We start from the raw sequence: 8,025 nt of genomic DNA, 5'->3' as shown, positions 1-8,025 counted from the left end.
CTTTGGCTAATCTGTCTATCCAAATAGCCCTCTGCAATCCAACAGACTCTGGAATTAATGGTTAAACTGAGAATAAACTTTGATATGGCACTCAGTGAAGTGCAGGAACGGTGTTTACTGAGCTTCTGCTAATAGTCCTAATACAGGACATTTTTACACTTTCACAACTGCAAGTTGTGCGGTTAATTAATTGCCAACTTTGCAGCTTGGACAGCCAAAGGGAGCAAAGCTCATAAGGACCGATTAAAAGTGGAATGAACTGGAAAAGATAGGCAGCTTCTGAGGTGTCAGTCTCACTTTCAGAAATTTCAATTAATTATTTATTTGAAGAGAGAGTTCTATTTTGAGACTGGAGAATTTGATCAAGGAAAATCAGAGGAGTGGATGATGGGATTTTTTTGGGTGTGTGTGTGTGTAATATAATTGATGATGTGATATAATTGATGGCACACTAACCTGGGACAACTTATAGGGACACAGGATTCACACATCAATTATAAACAATGTTATAGGAATCTTAAAAGATTGTCTTAGAGGACAACCAGGATCAAGAGGATCAATTACCAAAGTAATTGGTTCACCATTGAAATACTTGAAGAATCAGGTTGGCAACAGATCATACCGGAGAAGTTATATCTAGAATTTAAAAACAAACAAACCAGAATTGGATGGGACCTTGGAGATCTGCTAGTCCAACCTCTTGAACAAGCAGGAAACTCTATACCAGTGATGAACCTTTTAGACACCGAGACTCCAAACTGCACACATGTGCATGTCTAAACTGAAATGCAGATGCATGCATACACAAACGTGTGTGCATGAACATGGCATGCATGGACATGTGTGTGCACATCCATGGGCATGCATGCATGCACAGCAGTGACCCGCTGGCCGGCAGGAGGCAGGGCATCCCAACACTGTCAGTGTGGCAAGAGGTAAGATCTTTTTCTTTCGTGAGCTTCTATTTTGTCGTTTGCAGGGAAACAGAAGCTCACGGAAGAAACGCCACGGAGATTTGACCTGGGACGATGGCATAGCAGAGAGGGCTTTGCATGCCACCTCTGGCATGCATGCCATAGGTTCACCATCACGGTTCTCTACCGTTTCAGAGAAATAGTTGTCCAGTCTCTTCTTTAAAACTTCCAGTGTTGTTGTTGTGTTTTTCGGAGTATAAGGCGCACCAGAGTATAAGATGCACCAAGATTTTGAAGAGGCAAATTTTTTAAAAAAGTTTTTGCACTCTGCAGACCTCCCCAAAACAGCCCGTTTTTCGCGAATACAGGCCCAGTTTTTTTCAAACAAAAAGGGCATGAATAGCCTTTAGGAGGCTTATAGAGTGCTCTTGGGGACTGGGAGAAATGAGCAAAAATCGGCCCGTTTTTTCGCTCATTTTAGCCCTCCCCAACCCCCAAGAGCACTCTAGAAGCCTCCTAAAAGCTATGCACCGCCATTTTTGCAAAGGGGGTGGGGCATTAGGAAGCCAAAAATGCTGAATTCAGTGTATAAGACGCACCCAGATTTTCACCCTTTTTTGAGGGGAAAAAGGTGCGTCTTATACTCCAAAAAATATGGCAATTGTTCTCACTGTCAGGAAATGTCTCCTTAGTTCTGGGTTCCTTCTCTCCTTGATTGGTTTCAATCTGTTGCTGCTTCTTCTGCCTTCAGGTGCATTGGGGAATAGGTCTACCCCCTCTTCTTTCAGACAGCCTCTTAGATATTGGAATACTGCTATTATGCCACCCCTAGTCCTTCTTTTCACGAGACATGGATATGTCGCTAGCGTGAACACCAACTTGATGGTGGTCAATCAGTCAATCTACGTGAAGATCTTCCTTTCTGGAGAAGTCTATAGTACTGGGAAAGACGACGAGTGTGATTTACACTGTCAATGGGTGTGCCCATTGAAGAACTGAAGGGCCAGGTTAGGGAACCTCATTACGGAGAAAGTGTGACTCTTAAAAGAGTTAACACCAACTTGATGGGACATAATCAATAAACCAACCAACCAATGAAAACACCTGGTGGAGTCTATGATACTGGGATAGGTAGAAGGAAGAACGAAAAGGACAATCAGCAGCAAAGCGGAGGGATTCAGATATATATGTGATAGCTGCCCTGTTGGAAGACTTCAGTCTTAAATTTAAAGGAGACAGATTGGAGAAGATGACACATTGATTACGCAATCCACCAATCCTGTCTGAACCGCGATTTGCCAATTTTCAGCAAGATCTAAGAACAAAGTCCCATGCCATGTTTTGGCCCTCGCTTGATTGCAATTTTCAGATTATTTACCCTAGACAAGGAAAACTTGGGTGTTGAGACTTAGGACGCAGTTAGCCGAGGCTAATGAGTTGCAAGTCCTCTAGAAAAACTTGCAAAGTGGTCTCTCTCCGGATGTTGCAAGCATCCATCCTCCTTCAACCCATGCTGCCTACTGCAGTGTTTCTCAACCTTGTACGGTTGATGATGTGTGGACTTCAATACTGACTAGGGAATTCAGCCCGATATTGAGAAACATCTATCGAATTGGGAAATCTGGGGAAGGATAGTTATGATTGGTGCCATTCCTCCAACCTACATTCCTGGTAGCTCAGCCTCTTTTTGTTGCAGGGATGATGCGCTGTGAGATAATTGTTTTGGATCAATGCAACTGAGTTACTGAGGTCAGGTGATTGAATGCGTACAATTCAAAGTGCTATTTTTGATTTACAACCACAATTAAGCCCAAACATTTATGTCGCTAAGCAAGAACACTGTTAAGCGAGCTTTACCCCATTTTACAACTTTTCCCTCCCACAGTTAAGTGGCTCACTGAAATTGTTAAGTTAGTAACACGGTTGTTCAGTGAATTTGGCTTCCCCATTGACTTTGTTTGTCAGAAGATCGCAAAAGGGGATCACATCACCCCAGGACACTGCAACGGTCATAAATATGAATCAGTTTCCAAGCGTCCGAATTTTGATCATGTGGCCATGGGGATGCTTCAATGGTTACAAAAGTGTGAAAAATGGTCATCAGCTGCTTTTTTCAGTGGCACTGAAATACCAGTAGCAATAGCAGTTAGACTTATATACCGCTTCATAGGGCTTTCAGCCCTCTCTAAGTGGTTTACAGAGTCAGCATATTGCCCCCACAGTCTGGGTCCTCATTTCACCCACCTCGGAAGGATGGAAGGCTGAGTCAACCTTGAGCCGGTGAGATTAGAACCGCTGAACTGCAGATAACAGTCAGCTGAAGTGACCTGCAGTACTGCACCCTGACCACTGTGCCACTTCGGCTCTGAATAGTCTTGAATAGTCACCAAATGAACTGTTATTAAGTTGAGGACTATCTGTAAAGTGGTATTAATGCTTGAATTGATGACGCAAAAAACTCCAGGACTAGTTCTCAGGAAGGGAAACTTAATTGTCTAGAATTGATGCTTCAGCCCAAATCCTCCCCCTCCATCTTTTTTTTTAGCCCCTAAGTTCAGAATGTGGAGAGGGTGGTATAGATGATCTTAAAGTACCCCTTCTGCACATTGCCACCTTCCAAATGCTGCAAATGTTGGCGTGGAAAATCCAGATTCCTGGGTGAACTTTGAATATTTTTTTCTAAAAGCACACACATATTATTGGCAATAATAATAATTACCACGAACTAAAATAGATCGGGGAAAACAAGGAGGAGAGATATAAGAGCCGAGGTGGCGCAGTGGTTAAATGCAGCACTGCAGGCTACTGCTAGATCAGCAGTTCAGCGGTTCAAATCTCACCGGCTCAGGGTTGACTCAGCCTTCCATCCTTCCGAGGTGGGTAAAATGAGGACCCGGATTGTTGGGGGCAATATGCTGACTCTCTGTAAACCGCTTAGAGAGGGCTGAAAGCCCTATGAAGCGGTATATAAGTCTAACTGCTATTGCTATTGCTATAAAGATAAAAGGTAAAAGTGCAATAAGAAAAAAATAGCAGACACTCGCAAAAATATATATAAGCAGGCTTAAAGATAAAAAGAATTGCCTTCAGATATCCTTCACAGGAGTTATAAACAAAATTATATTTTAACCCTGGGTCAATGTACATGACAGTTGCCAAGCATTCAAAGTTTGATCATGTAACAATGGGAATGCTGCAACAGTTGTAAGTATGAAAAACTATGTAACTTGTTTTTAGTGTCATTGTAACCTTGAACAGTCATTAAAAGAATGGTTGTAAGTTGAGGACTACTTTTGAATAGTTCCTGCTTAGCAGAAACAGGCAATAAAAAGTTTTAAATATTCTGATTTTAACCAATGCCGTATTTACCAGAACAACAGCACTTTTAGACAAAGAGTTAAAATTTAGCTATTTATAATAAGACGCCACATGCCTATCTCCCATGTGAAAGTGTGCTATGTGGTGAATTACTTACAATATCTGCAGAAAAAGGACAACAGAACATTAACGCAAACCAACTCCCAAAAATAATGGACAAGTTTTTTTTTTATTGATTAAAAATTAGAGAAATGACATGCAATAAAATACAAAGTCAAAGGGGAAAAAAAAGGCCGAATATTTTACATCTTTCGTTAAAATCTACAGTACACCAAATTGTGTAGAGCTTCCTTTCATATTAATACACCACCCCTCCTCAAGGCTATTGACTAAGTTTAAAAAAATACAAACCGATTTCTAGGTTCAAGTTCAGAATTTACCCAAAATAAAACCCCTCTGATCCATGAGGGTATAAAGGTTAGAAATAATTTTCTAAACTACCAAACAACAACAACAAAAATCATTGGCACTTTTGAACCTCAAGAATAAAATAGTTGTCTAGCATTTCTAGTATCCAAAGAGGTTGTGGGGGGGGGGGGAAGGAAAAGGGGAAAAAAAGGAAATACTATTAATTATTAAGAGACAACCGGCCTAGAAATCTAGTAGCAAAGTATTTCTGGATCACTAAAAGAATCATTATTATAATAGTACACAGGAACAGTCATTAGGGATACTCTTTGTCTGCCAGACCTGGATTAGGCAGAAGCAGGAATGAATAAATAAATAGATACTGCATCAAGATATAGTGGATTCAAAGGTACGCATAGCATGCAGGCCAAATGATTTAATACTGTACCAAAATTATTTGGTCTCTGTAGCTGAAGATGGGATGAAATCAAATGGATGGCTACATTTCTCCTTAAGCTGCTCATCTGCCATCTTGGGGTACCCCAATTCAGGGCCGCCACCACCACCACCACCCCCATTTCAGCAAGAGATCCTCTTTCCACATGATCGCACCTGCGCATGGATATTGGGACTAGGGCTGTGCACTGTAGTGACAATAACATCACTGGCTCCAGAGAACTTCTGGCCAACCAGAAGCAGAAGTTTGGGGAGACCATCATCTCACGGAGCCTCCGAGAGCCGCTTCCCTCATCCAGGTGAGGCCTATCCCAAACAGTGGGCCAGGAATGGTTGACTTCCGCCCCTCCTGAAGGGGAAAATCGAGAAAATGATCTCCGGGGTTCATTCAAGGATATACCATAGCTTGCTTGCTCGTATGCGCCAGGGTGGGAAAATTTGGAAGTTTTGGGGAGGTCACACATAGACACAAAAGGACACAGCCCGAGCAGTACTTTCCCCCCACCCCGCAAACATCCACCATTTCCCACCCCCACGGCTGCTGTCTAAACATTTCTCATTTTCAAATCTTTTCTTCCATAGATGTCCACATCTGGAGCAGGTCTGCTAATGACCTATGAGCAGATCTAGCCAAAACAAAAATTAGAGGTGAACAACAAATATATGAAGCAATAACCGGGCTTTCGTTGCTGCTTGGGAGAGGGAAATTTATTGCATCAGAAAACTTGAGAATCCCAGCCTCCATGTTTTCCACTCGCCCCGAGGGAGCCAGCGTGAGGCGCTAACTTCAACCCTCTCGGGAGATTCAATACGGACATAAGTGAGGGCGTATAACAGCTCCCCTCCCAGTCTTCCACAACATGTTGCGAGGGCATTTATTGCTGTCCTTAACCTGAGCTAAAAACCAGGTTTGGAGGCTTAAGTGTCATGGTGGTTCAACTATAGTAATTGAAACACAAGAGGAGGAGGAGGAGGAGGGGCATTATAAAAACAGTTCATAATCATTTCACTGGGGGCCCACACCCTACCTTACTAAAACGCTACATCCAGGGATGAGACTTAATTCCATTGGTTTGCTATCCAAATTAATATTAAGGCGAAAACAATGTGGAGGTACAAAACACTTCAAAGCTAAGCAGTGATACACATAAGCTGGAGGGGGTGGGGGGGTGGGGGGCATGGCTGCTATAGAATGGCAAGGGAAAAAAAATCCATTAGCATTTTATTGTTCACATAGTGCATTATAAATGTTTCTTTTCTCCCCAAACTAAATATATAACTTATAGGTTAAAAATCCAAAACAACGGAAAGGAAAAAAAACAACAACAACCCAGATACTAATATTGTCTTAAAAAAACAAACAAACACTAAATATGAGTTATAGTGGCTTCATTTACCCTAATGTTGACCAAACTTTTGATATGTGAGCAGAGTTTTTTTTTTCTTTAAAAAAAACAACACCTTACTATTGGCAGATTCCAAGCAGTGCAGCAAAGATAGAAAATTGATTTTGCCAGCTATGTCTTTAAACTGGCAATTTCATTTATTGCTGTAAAAACTGAGCAAGAGCAGTTCCATATGTACCAGTCTATAAAGGAAGAAGGACATAAGAAAGATAAAAGGATTTTTTAAAATGAAATAAGTGGGGTTTTTTTGGGGGGAGATTAAAATGGGAATCAGGAAACCACCTGCAGTGGCCGGTGATAGAAAGACTCATGTTTACAGACTTCCTAATGGCCAGCCAATACGATCGATTTCCCCTCCGTCCACATCAAAGGACATTTGGTTTTACGAATGGTCACAATGAACCACACCTGGTGGCCTTTAACTACTAGTAGCAACTTGCGAGACAATCTCAACAGCCTACTTTGCACAGGAATCTTTTCACCAAAAAAAAAACCAATTGCAGAGACAAACCGGAAGGACGAGAAAATCATGTAGACTGACAAGAGATTCTTCCGCAAGAAGTCGGCATAAGGTAGGCTGCACCTTAAATCTTCTGTCAGAGCCTCAAATTTTCTGAGGATTCGTCATCAGATTGCAAGAGTTTTAAGGAAGCTGGAAATTACTTCAGGGTAATGGGGTAGATTTCTCTTGGTGGAAAACAAGAGAAAATTGTTTTCCACCAAGGGATTTTTTCAGGGATATTTGCAGAAGAGTTGGAAGCCAGGCAACCAAAGGATAAAACAGAAAGACTGAAATTTTGTTTTCTGAGAAAAGTTCCGTGTTCAGGAATATCCGTGCTGGCTGTGCCACTCTCCATTTTTGTCCAGATAACCAATTGAGCGTAAGCAACTTCCAGAATGAAATAAGAAGAGAGATGAGGAAACGTACACCATATCGATATTTGGAATGGGACATCTTCTGGTCCTGTAAGCTGCAAAATCCTCCCTTTGGCCTGATGGGAGGCGAGTTTCTATGTAGGGTCTCTGCCTCTTGCCCCAGAATTTCTCCCAGTCTATCCATTCCTGCAATTGTCAAAGCTGCTTAGATTAGGATGAAGAAAATGTTTTTGGCACCAGATGTTTCAATCATTGTGTCTGTAATTTTGGAAGCCTATGAGCACAGGGCGAGTGGGGAGAAAGCCCAGTGAGGCAGCCAATTGAGGATGGAGGAAACACAGCTACACAGAAACATGACGTTTCTTCACTCATAACGTGTTTGCAAAATAGAAGGGGGGGAAATTAAGGCTAGTTTTCATCTCAGGCCAAGCAATTCTGAATATAGAAAAGGTTGCTTAAACCAAAGGATTTCACTTATTCAAGGCTTCACTCAGTTTTCCACAGTAAATTCAACCTGTATTCTGACACTCCACAACAGCTTCCATTATTTTTTAGTTTTTTGTTTTTGTTTTTGAAGATACCTATCCAGTTAGATGGACCACAAATCAAAATGTCTTTACCAGGCAGGCAAAAAAACGATCCAACCC

Source organism: Thamnophis elegans, chromosome Z (genome assembly GCF_009769535.1).
Source record: "Thamnophis elegans isolate rThaEle1 chromosome Z, rThaEle1.pri, whole genome shotgun sequence".
Lineage (NCBI taxonomy): Eukaryota > Metazoa > Chordata > Lepidosauria > Squamata > Colubridae > Thamnophis > Thamnophis elegans.
Note: the sequence above shows the minus strand (reverse complement) of the source record.